The sequence below is a fragment of the Oryctolagus cuniculus genome, chromosome 7 (genome assembly GCF_051225735.1).
Source record: "Oryctolagus cuniculus isolate XC-2025 breed Fujian yellow rabbit chromosome 7, ASM5122573v1, whole genome shotgun sequence".
Taxonomy (NCBI): Eukaryota; Metazoa; Chordata; class Mammalia; order Lagomorpha; family Leporidae; genus Oryctolagus; species Oryctolagus cuniculus.
In genome coordinates, this window is record NC_142873.1 from 38,019,011 (window position 1) to 38,036,953 (window position 17,943).

Genomic DNA, 17,943 nt, shown 5'->3' on the forward strand with positions numbered 1-17,943 from the left:
CCTTAGTATAAATGCTAGAAAATGACCACCAGTTTACAGTGACAGAAGAAAGATCGATGCTTGCCTGAGAATGGGGGAGGAGGCTGGGCAAGGGGTAGTGGTTAGACAGACACACAAAGAAATGAGGAAAATGGCAATGGATATGTTCATTATCTTAATTATGGCAGGGCTGTGTGATGACTTTCATTGGCCCTGAACACTTTTACTTTTGTGGACCGCTTCCTTTGTAAAAATCTTAATATTAAAATATTTAACATATTAATATAAAAAGTATTTTATAGCTGCATAGTGTAAAGAAATCTCATTATATAAAATATTTGATATAAAATTTCATTTACTTCTTTGGAATTTAAAATACATTAAAACACTTTTTAAAGATTTATTTATTTGAGGGACAAAGTTACAGAGAGAGAAAGAAGAGAGAGGTCTTCCATCCACTCGTTCACTCCCCAAATGCTCGCAATGACTGGAGCTGGGCCTATCCAAAGCCAAGAGCCAGGAGCTTCTTCCAGGTCTCCCACATGGATGAAGGGGCCCAAGCACTTGGACCGTTGTCTGCTGCTTTCCCAGGTCATAACAGAGAGTTGGATCGGAAATGGAGCAGCCGGGACTCAAAGTGATGCCCTTATGGGATGCCAGCACTGCAGGCAGAGCTTAACCCACCACGCCACAGCACCGGCCCCTGAAATAAAACATTCTTAGGAACCCTATGAACAATGCCTACTATGCCTAGTGAGTCAGACAGCACTGGACTGTGGGGATGGTTTCACAGGTGCCAAAACCTGTACGTTTATTTAAAAGATTTTTTTTTTTCATTCACTTGAGAGACAGAGAGAAGGAGAACTCCAAACTCCCGTCCACTGATTCACTCTCTAAATGCTCACAACAGCCAGGGCTGGAACAAGTCGAACCCAAGAACTCAACCTAGGGTTCCCACAGCTGGTGGATACTCAATCACTTGAACATTCACTGATGCCTTCCAAGGTCAGGAACTGGAGCTGGAAATTGAACCCAGGCCCACTGATGTGGGACATAGGCATCTTAACCACTAGGCCAAACATCCCCCCACAACTATTAAAGAACACCCCTCAAACCTGTAGAGGAATCGTTACAAAACCGCCCAAACTGGGTCTGCCCACTGGATGTGCAGCAAGCCAGGCACTGGCTCTGGGGAAGCAGTGTGTATTTTGCAAAATGTGGAGCAGGGAGTTGTCAGGCCACGATGGACTAATTCCCAGATTCTCCAAAGGGTTAAAGGTGGCAACTCTTACAGATTAGAGCTGGGTTGAACAGTGCATGAGCAACTGGTGTGCAGATCTCTTGTTGGTTCCCAGTGCCTTGGATCAGTCAGTAACAGCAGGCCAGTGTGTTCTGAAATCACTGTGTTGGCAAAGGGGGCGCCCACCTGTCTGAGTCCAACAAGTGGATTGGTTACTACTTGGTTAGATTGGGGCCTGAGGTTCCTGCAGAACATCTCAAAATAGGATGTTAGCCACAGAGGCGATACAGGGATTCTGAGTTGCAATTTGGAGTCTTGTGGGGCCAGCAGGCCCCTTGTCCTGCTCCCTTATTGTAGTGAGTTAATCCTTAGTAATGAGTTGAATTATAACCACTGTAGCAGAGACAGGGGAACTGCATATTGAAGAAGAGAGACTGTGACCTGACAAACTCTACCTCCAAGGCTTTAGGGAAGGGGTTCAGTTTCAAAACTAGTACATTTTAAAGATATCCAGTTCATCCTATGTCACTTATGCCTTAAAATAACTGTGGAAAAATTTTCTGCTTCTCAGAAAAAAAATACATATTTGAAACCTGTTCTGGGTACTCATTTTTTTAAAGATTTATTTTGTTTTATTTGAAAGAGTTACAGAGAGCGAGAGACAGAAAGACATTTTCCATCCACTCGTTCACTCCCCAGATGGCTGCAACAGCCTGGGCTGGGCCAGGCCAAAGCCAGGAGCCAGGAGCTTCTTCCAGGGGCCTAAGGACTTGAACCGTCTTCTGTGGCTTTCCCAATTGCATTAGCAGGGAGCTGGATCAGAAGTGGAACAGCTGGGACGTGAACCTGCGCACATATAGATATTAGTGTTGCAGGATGCAGCTTAACCCACTGTGCCATAACACTGGCCCCTCAAAACATTTTGCATGAAACAAAATCATATTCTCTATGTTAAATAATCTTTAGGTGTTAATCTCAAGTCATAGCCTTCTGTCCATTTGAGTGGGTGCAAGTCCTCTCTCTTGCTTTGTTTTGGTCTTAATTGTTTCCTTTTATCCCTATTCTGGCGGCCTCCTGTCCAATGTGTTCCATATTTATCCTGAATGTATGTGTACCTTGTAAAATGCATAGTTTCTTTTTTTTCTGTGTAGTGGTTCCTTAATGTTGCATGTAATTTTTTTCATTTGCTTTGTCCTCACAAAAGGTCCAACCATGTTGCTGTGTGCACACTTGGTCCTTTGTTTATAACTGCTGTAAATGATTCCATCGTGGGTACTCAACCATTTTGCTTTTCTTTCTCCCCCTCCCTGCTCTGACAATGCCATCAAGCATTCTTTATTAATCATAGATTGAGTGTGTACTGGGGGCCAAGCATTGTTCTAACCTCTGAGGATTCAGGAAGGACACAGAACGAGAGAAAAATGAATCCGTGCTTCCCCAGTAGTCCTGCTTCCTGCTCCATCCTGAGCCCAAAGTGGCTGATTCCTGTCCCTCCCCCTTGACTCACACAAACCACTTGCACACCCCTGGGTTATCTACACCACTAGCTCTTTTCTAAGCAGACACCAGTAACATGGGTGGCGGGAGAGGAAAAGCAGGGGGCAACTTCTCGGAGCTCTTGAACGACCCTGAAGAGTTGTCCATCCTTGTTGGTCAGAATGTGTCAGGAGCTCATGGTGAGTACAAAGAAATAGCAGGGTGATGGAACTGTACCACCCAGGCAGGCCAGAATTTCCCAAAGTCTGATCTTTGGTAGGACACAAGAGAGAAAGCCAGGGACAAGGGGACAGGCCTTGTTTGTGAGAGGAAATGAGACTATGGCTTCCCATGAAAGTTGTAAGACAAATATCAGTTAGTACTGTGTTCATTAAAATTTATCAGGAACCATTGTTTTAGACTGGCATCCTGTAACTAGACCTCAGCAAACCAGTCACTCATGCTAAACTTCAGTGTCACCAAAGTTCTTTATCTGGCCTTCTGATAAATCAGTAGAGAGAGAGAGAATCTATTAGTTCACTCCCCAAAATGCACACAACAGCTGGGGTTGGGGCTGGCCAAGGCCAGGAAACAGGAATTCCATCTGGGCCTTCCATGTGGGTGCCAGGAACCCAAGTACTTGGGCCGTTGTCTGCTGCCTCCCAGGTACATCAGCAGGAAGCTGGATTGGAAGTGAAGTGGCTGAATTGGATCCCAGGCACTCCAATATGGGATGCTGGCACCCCAAAGCAGCAGCTTAATCCTCTGTGCCACAGCACCCACCCCAAACTTATATTTTAATTCCATTTTTTAAGTAAAATTTTTGAAGTACCTTCATATAATGAGCCTTTGATGTGGTCAAGGTAGAATCAACAAGGAGTTCCTAAGAAAAAGGAAAATGGCAGCCCATATGAGTGCTGGTTCGAGTTCTGGCTGCTCCACTTCTGACCCAGCTCCCTGTCAATGTACCTGGGAAAGCAGGGAAACAAGTCCTTGGGCCTCTGACACCCAAGTAGGAGATCCAGACGGAGTTCTAGGCTCATGGCTTCGCCCTGGCCCAGCCTGGGCTGTTGTGGTCATTTGGGGAATAGACCAGCAGACAAAGCTCTCTCTCTGTCTCTGTATCTCAGCCTTTCAAAGAAAGAATGAAAGGAAGAAGAAGGGGGGGGGGAGGAGAGAGGAGGGGAGGGAAGAAATAGGAAAATATTTGGATCTGTGGACCTAAACCCGCGGATGCCTAAGTCAGCCAGGATGCTGTGTGTGCTGTGAAGATTCCGTGCAGCTGGTTCCCAGGCAACATGACCTTGTCACTGACCCACAACCACGTGGGAACAAGGAAACCTCAGCCATGGGCATAGGAAAATCTGCATGGTGGAAGACGGTGAGCTTTACATCTTAGGGCCAGTACAGGAAAAATGACTAATGACCCCATTGGTTGCCTCTTCCTGAATGTAGATAGCATCACATATGGGAATGGAATGTACTCCTTCTGGGAGTCCATAATCAAACCTATTGACTATTACCTGATGTACTTCCATTTTTAATAAAGTATTCTTTGACTTTCAATGTGATCGCTAGCCGTGCATGATAAATCCATTTGTTTACCCCTGATTCAGTACATGGACTCACCCTGTAAGAAAAAATATGAAATCTGGAGCTGGGGCTCGTGGAACAGCCTGTTGTTTCCAGGTTGAAATCCTCAGTTAGATTTGCTGAGTAAACTTCAACTTCACTTCTCTTTCCAACCAGCCTCTGCTTTTTCAGTTAATAGATTGGTTATACACGCTATGGTCCTGAAAGGACTGGTCCACACAGCTGCTTCCTACTGAGGGAGACCTAAGGATCTCTTACTGTTAGAAAAGCAGCCTGAACTTTTAGGGAAGCCAGTGCCCAAGTCAGTTATCTGACGGGGGTTTGGATCCTTCAGGCAAGAGTATGGGCTGTTAGGGATACCAACTCCATCTGGCTGTCAGGAAACTCAGGCATCACCATCCCGCCCAACTGCAGTAAGACTACCAGAAACACTTCCCCTTTTTGGAAACAATCAATGCATGGCAAAAGCCAGAACTGTATCTTTAATTCTCATAGTTAGATCCTCTGCCTACACTGACAAAACTGAAGTGATTTAAAGCCCCGTTTTAAGTCACTCTGCATTTGCATCTCATTCTGGTCTTTTTGCTGTTGAGACACAGAATGAGCTCCTGTTCACGGTTTCACTCCCTGATGCCTGCAAGGGGTACCAGGAACTCAAACCATGTTTCCCATAACGGTGGCAGAGACCCAACCACTTGAACCATCACCTGCTGCCTACCAGAGTCTGGGTTAGCAGGAAGCTGAGTCAGTAGGCAAAGCCAGGAATCCAATTCAGGTACTCGCACGTGGGATGCAGGGATCTTAGTCAGCCTGTTACCTTAGGGGCTAAGTGCCAGCCCCTCATCCTGGTCTGGAATTGATTCAACAAAATACACTGTTAACTGAAAAGACTCAGGTGCAGAACAGTGTGCACAGGATGTGTTATTTGGGCAAGGAAAAGTGGAGGAGAAACATTTAGGCACATACATACATGTATGTATAGGTGATCAGATTTATGAAAGTCATACAAGAAACTCCCAACAGTGGTTACTTCCGGTAGGGGAATGGGGAGCTCAGGGTCGGGTGAAGAGACTTTCCCTGGTGCACAGTAGTCCTCCCTGCTCCACAGTTTTGCTTTCTGCAGCTTTGTCAACAGAGGTCTGAAAATGTTATGTTGGGCACCAAAAAATATGTTGTGCCCAGATCGTTAGATCCCTGCAGAGACCCCCCAGAGAGTCGATCACACCGAACTGCAAAAGCAAGGTTTATTCGGGAGTACAAGCTGCGACAGGGACCCCATCCAACCAACCGGCACAGCGGAGGAAGGAGTGAGGCCCCGGTCTTTGTTTGGGAGAGTTTTTAAAGGAAAAAAGGGGCTACATCAGCAGGAAAAGAGTTACATACACTATGGAAGCTTCCGGCACAGGGGGTTACAGCGGGGGCTTACAGCAGGGGAGCTTTGGGCACAGGGAGTTACTTTGTTTAGCAATCTCTACTGTGCTGTCCTTGGGCTACCGAGCTAGCTGTCCCTGGTAAGCTTTGATATCTCCAGAATGCCTGAATGCCTGCTTTTACAAGGACCCGGGTCTGCTATGGGAAACAGAGGCTGCTTTTTTTATTGTTTAAAAATGGAGTCACTTTGGTTCTTCAGTTACACAGAAAATTCCAGAGATAAACAACTCCCGAGCTTTAAATAACAGAGTATATTGTACATTGCTCTATTTTATTATTCGTTATTGGCATTAATCCCTCACTGCGCCTAATTCATCAGTTAAGCTTTATCATAGGTATACATAGGAGAAAACTATATATATATATATATACACACACACATATATAAAATATAAAATCCAGTACGATCCAGCCTTCAAGCACCTACGGAGGGTTTCGGAATGAAGCTCCCCATCCCACCCCCAGTCCAAGATAAGGGGGACCAACGTAAGCTTTCTAATGCGAATTTGTTTTTCTTACATCTATATATTACCTGTTAAGGATATTTATGTTAAAAAAAAAAAAAACATTAAGGTTAAATAGAAACATGGGAAGGGTATGTGATCTACCTTTAAGTGAAAAATACCAGCGCAACGCAAACTGGAGTGGGCAGGCGACTTCGTTTAAGGTTAAAAAAAAGAGAGAGGCATCTCGAGACTGTATCTTTCAAACTCCGTATTACAAAGATAAAACATGGGTACATTTTTTTAAAATGCAAAAACGCGCATTTTCCCCAAATTAATTTGTCACGCGGTAAATTCGCCTTCCTACTCCTGAGGGCGCTAGGGGGCGCCAAATCCTCTGCGAAACGTCTGACGCCTGGAGACGCCAGGTCCAGGGTTTCCCGGAGCTCTGAGGGAGCCCCACCGCGCCCTGCCCGCACCGCCAGGCCCAGCTTCCCTCCTGCGGACCGCCCCGCCCCGCCCCTCCTCTCCCGGGGTCCCGCCCTCCCTCTCGGACTCGCTGACGCTCCCGCCCCTCCAGCCCTCCACCTCCCACGCGCCCCGCCCGTCAGGCCCCGCCCCCCGCCTTCCGCCTCTCCCGGCCCCGCCCGGCCCGGCCCCATCTCTCGCCCTCTCTGGTACCCCCGACCTGTCGCTCGCGGACGGCCCCGCCCAGTCACGCCCCGCCCTGCGGAAGTCGGGAGCCTTCCGGTAAGTGCCGCTGGCGTCAGGGCCGGAAGTCCTGGAAGCGCTGATCCACAGTTCCCGATAGTGGGGACCGGACTGAAGGTACTGGCCGCGCGCCCGCCGGAGGGAGCAAGCCGAGCCCCGGGTGTGGCGAGGGGCCGGGAGGAGGTAGATTCCCAGCGTGCTGGCCCGGCAGCCTCGCGTAGCCTTCGCGGCTTTGCCCCAGGAGGGCGGGAAGAACCCGCCGCGTTTTTCCCCGCACAGCTCCTACTGGTGCGTGGGCGTGTTCCAGCCGAGTCCTGTTCCCTCCAGCTCCTCTCTCTCCACCCTAATCGTCCTTTAGCCCAATTATAGGTGTGTTATGTAAAAGGGTTCTGTGAACTTATCAACCAGGGAAATTCTCAGTTCCACAGAGTGAAGGAGTTCTTAATTAAAAACAGCGTTCAGAGCCTTTAATTTGCTAGTAGGAGCTTTCTAATCATAACTGAAGTTGTTTTACGTTACTTTGTGTAGGACTAAATAATTTACAGTGTCATTTAATCCTTGTAATCTTGTGAAATAACCATTATCTTCCGAATGTTCGAAATGAAGGAATAACATTATAAAGAGATATGCTTGAGGTCCCGTTCCATGATGGAGCTAGATCCAAACCCTGGTCATCGATGCTGAAATCCCTTTAGAATTGGAGCAGCACTCGAAACCTGTCCTACAAAGAATGCACTTTTGAGGCCTGGGAGGGGACAGCGGTGACGCCCAGGCCAAGCTGGGAACATGAGCCCCAGCCCTGCCATGGAGGGAGTGAATTGCCTGGCTTCTGACCACGAAGTGAGGCAATGAGAAAGCTGCAGGAGGTTTGAGGTTGGGGTGCAAGCAGTCATTCTTGCTCCTCAACAGACACAGCTGCTCACTTCCACACCCCTTGCAGGATGCTTCCAGATACTCCAGTGCAACCAATAATGGAAAGAATGTCACCCTCCTGCGTCTGAGAAATGAATAAAAATCCCCTTAGAAGTAGGTGGTGAGAACCTCACCCAGTCTCATTGGAAGTTGGGAGGAAGGGAGAGGAATGGATTCTGAACCTAGTAAATTCTTGTCTAATTCCAAGGGAAGACACCTAGACAAGAATAAATGGGGCTGGCGCTGTGTGGTAGCAGGTAGAGCCACTGTCTGCAGTGCCAGCATCTCGTATGGGTGCTGGTTCGAGTCCTGGCTGCTCTACTTCCACTCTCTGCTAATGTCCTGGGAAAGTGGTAGAAGATGGCCCAAGTCCCTCGGCCCCTGCACCCAAGTGTCTTTGTAGAAGTCTGGGAATAAGAGAAGTCCATCGGGGAGAAACCTTGTGGCTACGGCCTGTCAGGGTTTAAGCAACACTCCAGTGATGCTTATTTGGGGATAGACATGACAGTGGGAATAGATGTCGTTATATTCAACGGGAACAGGGTACAGGGAAGCTTAAAGACAAAATAAGGATTGCATAAGTGATTTGGAAACTGTGATCCTTGACCAGAAGATTAACAACAAGGTACTGTCAGCCTGAGGTTGGTTGGGCAGTTGTTCAGCAGAAACCCTGTGGAAGTGTGGTTGCAGCACTTTTTGTGCAAGGTTGTGGTTCTGGGAGAATTTTTGATTAATAGTTCTTGTTACCAGGCATTTGAGAGTATTTCAAAATGTCCATGGAAAAAAGTGGAATAAGTTCATGTTGGTTTGAAAACCTTGAAATCCATGCATAGTTTTTTCATAACATGCATCTCTCATATACTGCTTGAAGAATCTTCATAAATATGGATTTCAAACATTTTTGGTGCCAAAATCAACTTTTAATTCCATTTTCCACAAATCTTTTGAAGTACCATTATATGCAGGAGATCCCCTTTTTCATAATCTCCTAACTTACTTAATGTTTGTCCTGGACTTGACATAGCAACTCCTTTTTTTTTTTGACAGACAGAGTGGACAGTGAGAGAGACAGAAAGGTCTTCCTTTGCCGTTGGTTCACCCTCCAATGGCTGCTGCGGCTGGCGCACCACGCTGATCTGAAGGCAGGAGCCAGGTGTTTCCTCCTGGTCTCCCATGGGGTGCAGGGCCCAAGGACTTGAGCCATCCTCCACTGCACTCCCGGCCCACAGCAGAGAGCTGGCCTGGAAGAGGGGCAACGGGGACAGAATCCAGTGCCCCGACCGGGACTAGAACCCAGTGTGCCGGCGCCGCTAGGCGGAGGATTAGCCTGTTGAGCCGCGGCGCTGGCTAGCAACTCCATTTTGATTAAAAACTTTCACAAGATAAATGAATGGGTTGGGTTTATGGACTTGAGCAAGGAATGTCAGAATGATACTGCAGAAGTCCAAACAGAAAAATCTGCACTTTATTCAGCACGAGGTACCGAGGGACAAGGCCAGGCCAGTACACCTGAGAACAGGATGTTCATATGGGATGCTGGTATTGAAAGCAGTAACTTAATCTGCTATGCCACGATGCCAGCTCCAGTTTTTTTTTTTAATGTTTATTTATTTTTTATTTATTTGAAAGGGTGGCAGATCTGTTGGTTCACTCCCCAAACACCCTCAACAGCCAGGGGTGGGCCAAGCTGAAGCCAAGATCCTGGAACTCAATCTAGGTCTCCCACATGGGTGGCAGAGACCCAAGGACTTGAGGCATCTTCCACTGCTTTCCCAGGCACATTAGCAGGAAGCCAGATCAGAAGTGGAGGAACCAGGACTCAAACTAGCAGGACTCAAGCTAGCACATCAAATATGGATGTGGAAATCCCAAGCAGCGGCTAAGCTCCTTGTGCCACAGCTGCCCCTGTAATCAGCTTCTGTGAATCCATCTTTCAATACATTCTCCACCTATGTGTCTTTTTATCATATGTAATTTAAACACCTAATCCTAAGAATAGGCCTTTAATATAAAAAAGTATGTAACTTTCTTATTAGTGACTTCAGTATAACATATTAAGATCCTTAAAGCTGAAAGAAAACTTAGAAACCAACTCTTTGATTTCAAGTGTGAGGGAAAAAAACCTCTTGGAAGCTCAGAAAGTTGCTTAAGGGCATTCAGATCAGTAAGCGGCGTAAGAAAGACAGGACTACTAGATCTGGTGATCTCCTTACTCGTCACGTCACCATTCACTAGGGAAAACATTATAATAATAATAGCTTGTAATTTTCTAACCTGTATTTATATTTTTCAAAAAGCTTCGCTTATTTAAAACCTGCTTTTATCCATACTACAACCCTGTGAAGTAGGCAGGGGGAGATGGTTATCCTGTGAGACCGAGAGGCTTGGTCACTTGTCCAAGGCTGTAAGTGGTTAGCAGTATGACTGGACCTAAGAAAATGGTCTTCAGGCTTCCCCTTCAGGGCCTTTTTGTTTGTTCGTTTTACTGTAAATTTTTTGTTCTCTTACCAAAGAAATATAAAACAAAAACTTTTTTTCTCAGTATCACTTTTATTTAACACGCACTACATGCACATGATATGAGTGGAGGAAAGGCTTAGGAATCAATGCAGTAAAGACAAGGTAGACACTGTTACCAGATGTGCAGTGGCTGATTAAGATGTTCCTCAAAGCTCTTTATATCGAAGGGTTCCCACGAAACTAAGTGTGGAAGCAGAAGTGTGTACACACCCCAACACATCCTCTGACTGCTGGTTTCCTGAGCTGCCTCGGCATTGTTTTTTGTTTTTTATTTGCCCAATGTCATTGTCATGTATTAGTATATAATAAAACTTTCTTTCTCTGTCTCATTCATTCTCTGTCTCCCTTAAACAAATTTTTAAAAATTATTTTAGGGGCCAGCATTGTGATATAATGGGTTAAGCCTCCACTTGCAACATCAGCATACCATATGGGTGTTGGTTCCAGTCCCAGCTGCTCCTCTTCTGATCCAGCTCCTCACTAATGTGTGTGGGAAAGGAGTGGAAGAAAGCCCAAGTCTTTGGACCCCTGCACCCACATGGGAGACCTCGATGAAACTCCTGGCTCCTGGCTTCAGCCAGGCCCAGCCCTGGCCATTGCAGCTATTTAGAGACTGAACCAATGGAAGGAAGATCTCTTGTTCTCACTCTCTCCCTGTCTGTTCCTAGAACTCTGCCTCTCAAATAAATAAAATAAATCTTTAAAAAAATTACTTCAAAACAAGGGAGTATTGAATACTTAGCCTCCAGGTTAAGTTGCTGGCTAAGACACCTGTGGTCTACATCTGGTTTCTTTCTTTTTTCTTTTTTTTTTTTTTTTTTTTTTGACAGGCAGAGTAGAGAGAGAGAAAGGTCTTCCTTTACCGTTGGTTCACCCCCCAGTGGCCGCTGCGACCAGCGTGCTGCAGCCGGCGCACCATGCTGATCTGAAGCCAGGAGCCAGGTGCTTCCTCCTGGTCTCCAATGCAGGTGTAGGGCCCAAGCACTTGGGCCATCCTCTACTGCCTTCCCAGGCCACAGCAGAGAGCTGGACAGGAAGAGGAGCAACTGGGACAGAATCCAGCACCCCGACCGGGACTAGAACCTGGTGTGCCGGCGCCACAGGCAGAGGATTAGCCTATTGAGCCGCAGCACCAGCCTACATCTGGTTTCTGACTCCAGCTTCCTGACAATGCAGACGCATTGGAGGCAGTGGTCATAGTTCAAGTAATTGGTTTCCTGCCACCCGCATAGGAGAACTAGATTGAGTTCCTGGCTCCAAAGCCCAGCCCCAGCCATTACAGGCATCTGCGGAGTGAATCAGCAGATAGACGCTCACTTGCTCTCTGTCCTTGCCTCTCAAATAAATAACTATATAAAAAAAAAAGCTGTGAAGTTTCTTTAAACTCTGAGAATGTCTTTCTCCAACGGCCATCCTGATGGGTACAGTTCAAAAATGCACTTGTAATGGCTTGAGTAGAGGAAAACATTATTTTCTGCAGGGCAAAAAAATACCTTGTCCAGTCTGGAGTCCTGAACCACAGAGCCTGCTGGTTCCCTGGTTGCTACTTAAAAAAAGAAGAGCATTGGACGACACTCCAGCCACACAGGAGACATCAAAAACTCTTCTCAGGCCTTGTAGGATCACAGCAGGCTCTGGAGGGGCCAACACCTTATTAAACAAGAAAGACAGTGGGAAATGGAGGCACTATAAGGGAAAAGAGATAATTACTTAAAATAAGTTCGGATACCAAGCTGACACTGTGCCATAGCAGGTAAAGCTGTTGCCGACAGTGCTGGCATCTTTCAGATAAAGAAATATTTTTTAAAAACTTAAGATACCATAAGTGAAGTTTAAAAACTAAATGAATGCACAGAGATGTGATTCCAACACATATAACCGATAAAGAACATCTCCAAGAAAAAGAAGCAGACCAATAGGAAATAGGCAAACTTCATAAAAGAGAAATACCATGTATTCAAAAACATGCAAAAAGGTGCTAGTAGTCAAGAAACTAGAAATTCATAATGATACATCATTTTTTTCACACATAAGATTGGTAAAAGTTACAATATTCAGGGACTGAAAAGATGAAAGAAAAAGGTACATTTGTATTTTTCTGGTTGGAACATAAATTACTGTAATTTTTTCAAGTAATCTGGCACTATATCCTGCAAATAGAAATACCCATTCTCTTTTGCTAAATAACTGCACTTTAAGAATCTAGCCTAGGCTGGCGCCAGCTCACTAGGCTAATCCTCCGCCTTGCGGCGCCAGCACACCGGGTTCTAGTCCCGGTCGGGGCGCCAGATTCTGTCCCAGTTACCCCTCTTCCAGGCCAGCTCTCTGCTGTGGGCCAGGAGTGCAGTGGAGGATGGCCCATGTGCTTGGGCCCTGGACCCCATGGGAGACCAGGATAAGCACCTGGCTCCTGCCTTCAGATCAGCACGGTGCGCTGGCTGCGGCGGCCATTGGAGGGTGAACCAACGGCAAAAGGAAGACCTTTCTGTCTCTCTCACTGTCCACTCTGCCTGTAAAAAAAAAAAAAAAAAAAAAAAAAGAATCTAGCCTAGAGGAAATAAAGTGTACAGAGATGTTTATTACAACACTGTGCTGGCAAAAGGGAAATGTGAGTGTCCACAATTGTGGTCCAGCTGTACTCTGGAATCCTAGGCAGCTATTTAAAAGAATGAGAGTCATGTACACTTGTGTGGTTCTATTTGAATATTTCTGATTCCTTTTGACAATCGAGTCTCTGAACCTACTGCCAGTGTTTGGAGGGTCTCCCTCTGTCATGTAAGAGCTTTCCCCTATAAACTCCCAGATTCTCTCTCCAGCTCTTGTAGCTGGAACTGGCAGCAGGCCAGGGGAGTAAGCAGCGAAGGCACTGAATCCACTCTGGTGAGGGGTATGGCAACAGGCAAGGCTTCAGCCAGTTTGAAGAGATGGTAGTGACAAAATTGTATGTATTATTTGTTTGAAGGTCAGACAGACAGAACTCCCGTCGGCTGGTTCACTCCCCAAATGGCCACAACAGGCAGGTCTGGATAAGGCTGAAACTGGATCTCTATCGGGGCCTCCCACGGGGGTGGCCGGGACCCAAGTACTTGGAGCCATGATGCCCTGCCTGTCCGGGTTTACACAAGCAGAAAGCTGAATCAAAGTGGAGGGGCCAGGGCTTGAACCAGGCACTCAGATAGGGGATGTGGCCGGCCCAAGCAGAGTCTCACCTGCACTAAACGCTCGCCCCACACATTACTTGTTACTTTCGGAATTCTTGCAGCCAGCATATCTGGGGAAAGATTTTCCTGTACTTTATCAGCTCTATTTTTTTTTTCTTGCAGTTTTTCAATCTGTCTAGAAATTCGTATTTTTAAAAATTTTATTTGAAAGGTAGAGTTACAGAGACAGGGAGAGAGCTTTTCCAGGTTCACTCCTTGGAGTTTTCTTCTGTCCTTCTATCTGCTGGTTCACTCCCCAGGAGCCAGAAACCAGGATGTTATTCCGGGTCTCCCACCTTGGGCCATCTTCTGCTGCTTTCCCAGGCCTTAAGCAGAGAGCAGGATCAAAGGTGGAGCAGCTGGGACTTGAGCCAACGTCTCTATGGGTTGGCTTGCAGGCAGCCTCTATGTCACAGCCTCAGCCTCAGCCCCAGAAATCCACCTCTTAAAGGGAGGAAGTGAAGGCAAGACAATGCAGTTGTGATGGGAGGTCATGCTTAGTGAGACAGGGAATGGGGAAGAACGGGGCGTACCTTTAGAAACCAGACCGATGTTGGGAAAGAGTCCACTCTGAACACTCCCTGCTCAGGGGTTCTCCACTGAGTAATTTCCACACTGAGGTCATGAGAGACTTGGGGTAGCCCGGGACTCCAGGAGCCTCCCCTTCTGCCTCAAAAACCACTTTGTGGGCTGGGCCGTGCCCGTCCCTACTGGGAAGTGGCGTGGCTGTGCCGTCCCTCTGTCCTTCCCCGCCGCCGGCCGCCAGAGAAGGCTGAGCTTTCCCGCGTCTGCCCTCACTGAAGGCGGAGGCGGGCCCGACACGGGACAGCCCTCTGAACCCCCGCCGCCCCCGCTCCTCACTTTCTCCCTAAGCTAGTGCCTCATGGGCAGCGAGCCCCGCCCAGGGCACGGTGACGCCAGCACGTTAGTCACCTTCTGGGCAGAGGTGCTGGTTTTTTTTTTTTTTAAATCAACATGAAGCTGAAGGTCTTTCTCCATTCTGAGTTGAATGACTCAAATCCTCTTGGCTCTTAGAGCGCCCCTCCCCCTCCACTTCTAAAACGTAACGCCCTCACTGGGCTCTCCCAGTGCTGGGGTCTCTCACCACATCCTTCTCCTGACTACTCTCTGTGTCATTTAGGGGACATGGCAAAGGGGTTCTGCCTTTGTGGGATAGGAAACCAGTCTCCGCTGAACCTCAAGGAAAAATACCCCGAAAAACAACTGGCTGTGAAATTTGTCAGGTTGAAAGTAGAGGTGCTAACTTGTTTATAGAGCTTTTGTATTGAAGCCCACTATCTCTTAAAAAGTCTTTTTATTGTGGAAATATAGAGCATTCATCTTTTTTAAATTTTAGGGGTTGCTTTTTTGACTTCACTTTGTTTTATAATTGTGTAAGATAACTACATAATTGCACAATCAACTCGGAAGAGCAAAACATGTTGAAAGAAGTTTATCTTCTACCTCTGGCCCTTCTGCCTCATTTCTTCTCTCCCTAAAGTCATGCACTTTTTAATCATACAGTGTATATTTTTTTCATTTTTACATAGGAAGCTTATATATCTATATCTCCCTTTTTAAAGATAAACAGTACACTAGTCAGATGTTCTATACTTTATCACTTAAAAGTATTTTTTGTTCATCATTCCCTAGCAGCATATAATGATTTTCCTCGTTTTTTTTCCAAGATTGATTTATTTATTTGAAAGGAAGAGTGACAGAGAGAAAGGGAGAGAGAAGATCTTCCATCCACTGATTTACTCCCCAAATGTCCGCAACTAGCCGGGTCTCCCACATGTGTGGCGGGTCCTAAGCACTTGGGCCATCCTCCACTGCCCCCAGGCACGTTAGCAGGGAGCTGCACCACAAACAGAGCAGCCAAGGAGCCTTGTGCAAACTTCATTTCATATTTTCGTGAGAGTATCTTTAACATAGATTCATGAAAATAAAATCACTTAATCAACAGGCATCACTAACTGTGCTAGCTAGATATTGCCAAATTCCCCATCACAGAGGTTGTCCATATTAGGGTACTTCTTCCTTACTACCCGACTGACGGTGTTCTCAAAGTTTTGGATTTATGCCAATCTCATGGGTGACATATGGTATCTCCAGATTTTTTTAAAATCTGGAGCAATGTTGAATACTTTTCACATGGTTAACAGCAGATATACTTCTTTCTCTTGTGGAATGTCTGTGTAGTTCTCCAGCCCAGTTTTCAATAGGCCTATTAGAATTTGTCTTCTCTAGTTTTAAGTAAAAGACATTAATCTTTATATAATGTAATGTATACGTGATTTTTCCAAGCTGTCTTTTTACTTAGATTTTATTGTTATTATGTAATAAAACTTAGCAATCTGCACCTATGGAGATGAGTGTACATTTTTTCTTTTAGATCACTTACGATGATTGATTATATTTATGGGCTTCTGACTGATGGACTCTTTGTGCTTGCATTTAAGGTATATTATCCATTTTGTCTTAATCAGTATTTTTTTTTTTTTGACAAGCAGAGTGGACAGTGAGAGAGAGAGAGAGACAGAGAAAAAGGTCTTCCTTTTGCTGTTGGTTCACCCCCCAATGGCCGGCAGGTGCATCACACTGATCCGATGGCAGGAGCCAGGTGCTTCTCCTGGTCTCCCATGGGGTGCAGGGCCCAAGCACTTGGGCCATCCTCCACTGCACTCCCTGGCCACAGCAGAGAGCTGGCCTGGAAGAGGGGCAACCGGGACAGAATCCGGCGCCCCGACCAGGACTAGAACCTGGTGTGCTGGCGCCGCAAGGCGGAGGATTAGCCTAGTGAGCCACGGCGCCGGCCAATCAGTATTCTTTTAACACGCTGCTTGCTGATGTTGTATATAAGATTTTTGCATCAGTATTAATAAGCGAAATCAATCCATAGTAGTCTTTGCTGTTGAGATCTGTGTCATGTCTCCAAAATTCAAGTTTGAGAATCAGTGTCACCTTCCCTTTATAAAATCATTAAAGGAGTTTTCCTTCTTTCACCATGCTCCAGAATAGTTTAAGAGGTGAAAGATTTAGCTTTTAAGGTTTGGTAGCATTCTCTATGAAATTAACTGGGCCTTTTTTGTTTTATAGGAAAATTCTGATTTCTGGAATTTTATGTTGATTGGTCTGTTTAGACTTGTTTCCATATTGTGGGGAGCAACTGGGAGCAACTCGGACTAGAGTAAGTTACTGGAATTAAGACTTATTCTATGCATCTGCTCTCCCACAATATGGCGCTGGGAGAGGAGCAAACAGCTTCTGCACAGCTGCCTCCAGTTCAACCAATAAACTGTAGGACCTGCTCCTGATTGGAGGAGAGCAGCGTACTCGGCGTGTGGGTAGCAGAGTTGGGATTGGTGGAAGAGGACTATAAAGGAGGAGAGAGACAACATGCACCGGGAACATCTAAGAGGAACATCTATCTGAAGGAACACCTGTGCAGCCCCCGAGAGAGCCGGCCGGCGGTGTGCCGCTCCCCCGTGGAAGTGGGGAAAGTGGCAGGGGGAACCGCCCTTCCACGGAGGTGGAAGGGACGGTAGCCAACCCAGGAAGAACCAGCAGCAAACCCGGGGAGGGCCGAGCAGACAAAAGAACAGCGCAGGGTCCTGTGTCGTTCCTCCACGAAGACGGGAAGCGACACCATATGAGCCAATTTTGCTTATTTGATTTTCTGTTATTTTCTACATTTCTGTGTAACTCTGACTTTCAAATAAATCCTTAAAACACACACACACACACAGCTATCACAAACTATACTGCTTCCATGATAGCCTTTATTTATTCTTGGTTATTCAAGCAAGCATTTATTTAATGCTCACCATAGTAATAGATGTCTCAGATCTGATATCTCAGATCATTTTGGTTATTAAAGCCACATCGGGAAGGATTCTTAGTATTCTTTGGGGATTTTCTATGGGATTTGTGGGGAGATATAACAGCAGTCTCCAATAGAGGGAGCCAGAGTTTCAGAAAAGAAAATTTAATCAGCTAATTTGCGCTCCACAGAGAAGTTGGTAGGCATGCAGCTCTTCAGAGCTTACTGTATTACAGAACTGTTTTCAGTTCCCATAGAAAAAATACAGAAAGTACACACAAGCAAGGGGTTTGAATAGTTCAAAATTGGCCCAGTAGCTTGGTGGGGTAAAATCCTGTTAACCTAGGAAAACAGGCAAAAGCCGTATTACCAATCCAGTACCCCTCAGCATCTGCCTGAGTGAGGTCGTGTTGGGGGCCCCTCGGAGTTGCATCCGGGGAATGAAATTTGGAGAGCTGATCATATGGCTGGTGACACTGTGTAACAGATGAGAGAGATGCCCCAGTGTTTACTAAATGTTGGGTGCTAATCATTTTTATGGTTTTTAAAGTTGCCATGGGATGAAGATACATCAAGTTGCTAACATTTAGCAGTGATAAATTAGAAAGCATTAAA

The 17,943-nt window shown here is 46.1% G+C and overlaps 2 long non-coding RNA genes across 3 annotated transcripts; one reads left to right on the forward strand and one right to left on the reverse strand.

The window, feature by feature from the left end:
• Window positions 1–6,785: 6,785 nt before the first annotated feature.
• On the forward strand, window positions 6,786–17,265 carry LOC138850513 (uncharacterized). Of its 2 annotated transcripts, none has more exons than XR_011390336.2 (3): window positions 6,786–6,912; window positions 15,901–15,967; window positions 16,605–17,265. It is a non-coding gene; the product is annotated as an uncharacterized LOC138850513 (long non-coding RNA). The 2 variants fall into 2 exon arrangements; XR_011390335.2 differs by having other exon boundaries at window positions 6,854–6,990.
• Window positions 13,606–14,236, reverse strand: LOC138850514 (uncharacterized). Its single transcript, XR_011390337.1, has 2 exons — window positions 14,039–14,236; window positions 13,606–13,831 (listed from the first exon to the last, which is right to left on the reverse strand). It is a non-coding gene; the product is annotated as an uncharacterized LOC138850514 (long non-coding RNA).
• Window positions 17,266–17,943: the final 678 nt, after the last annotated feature.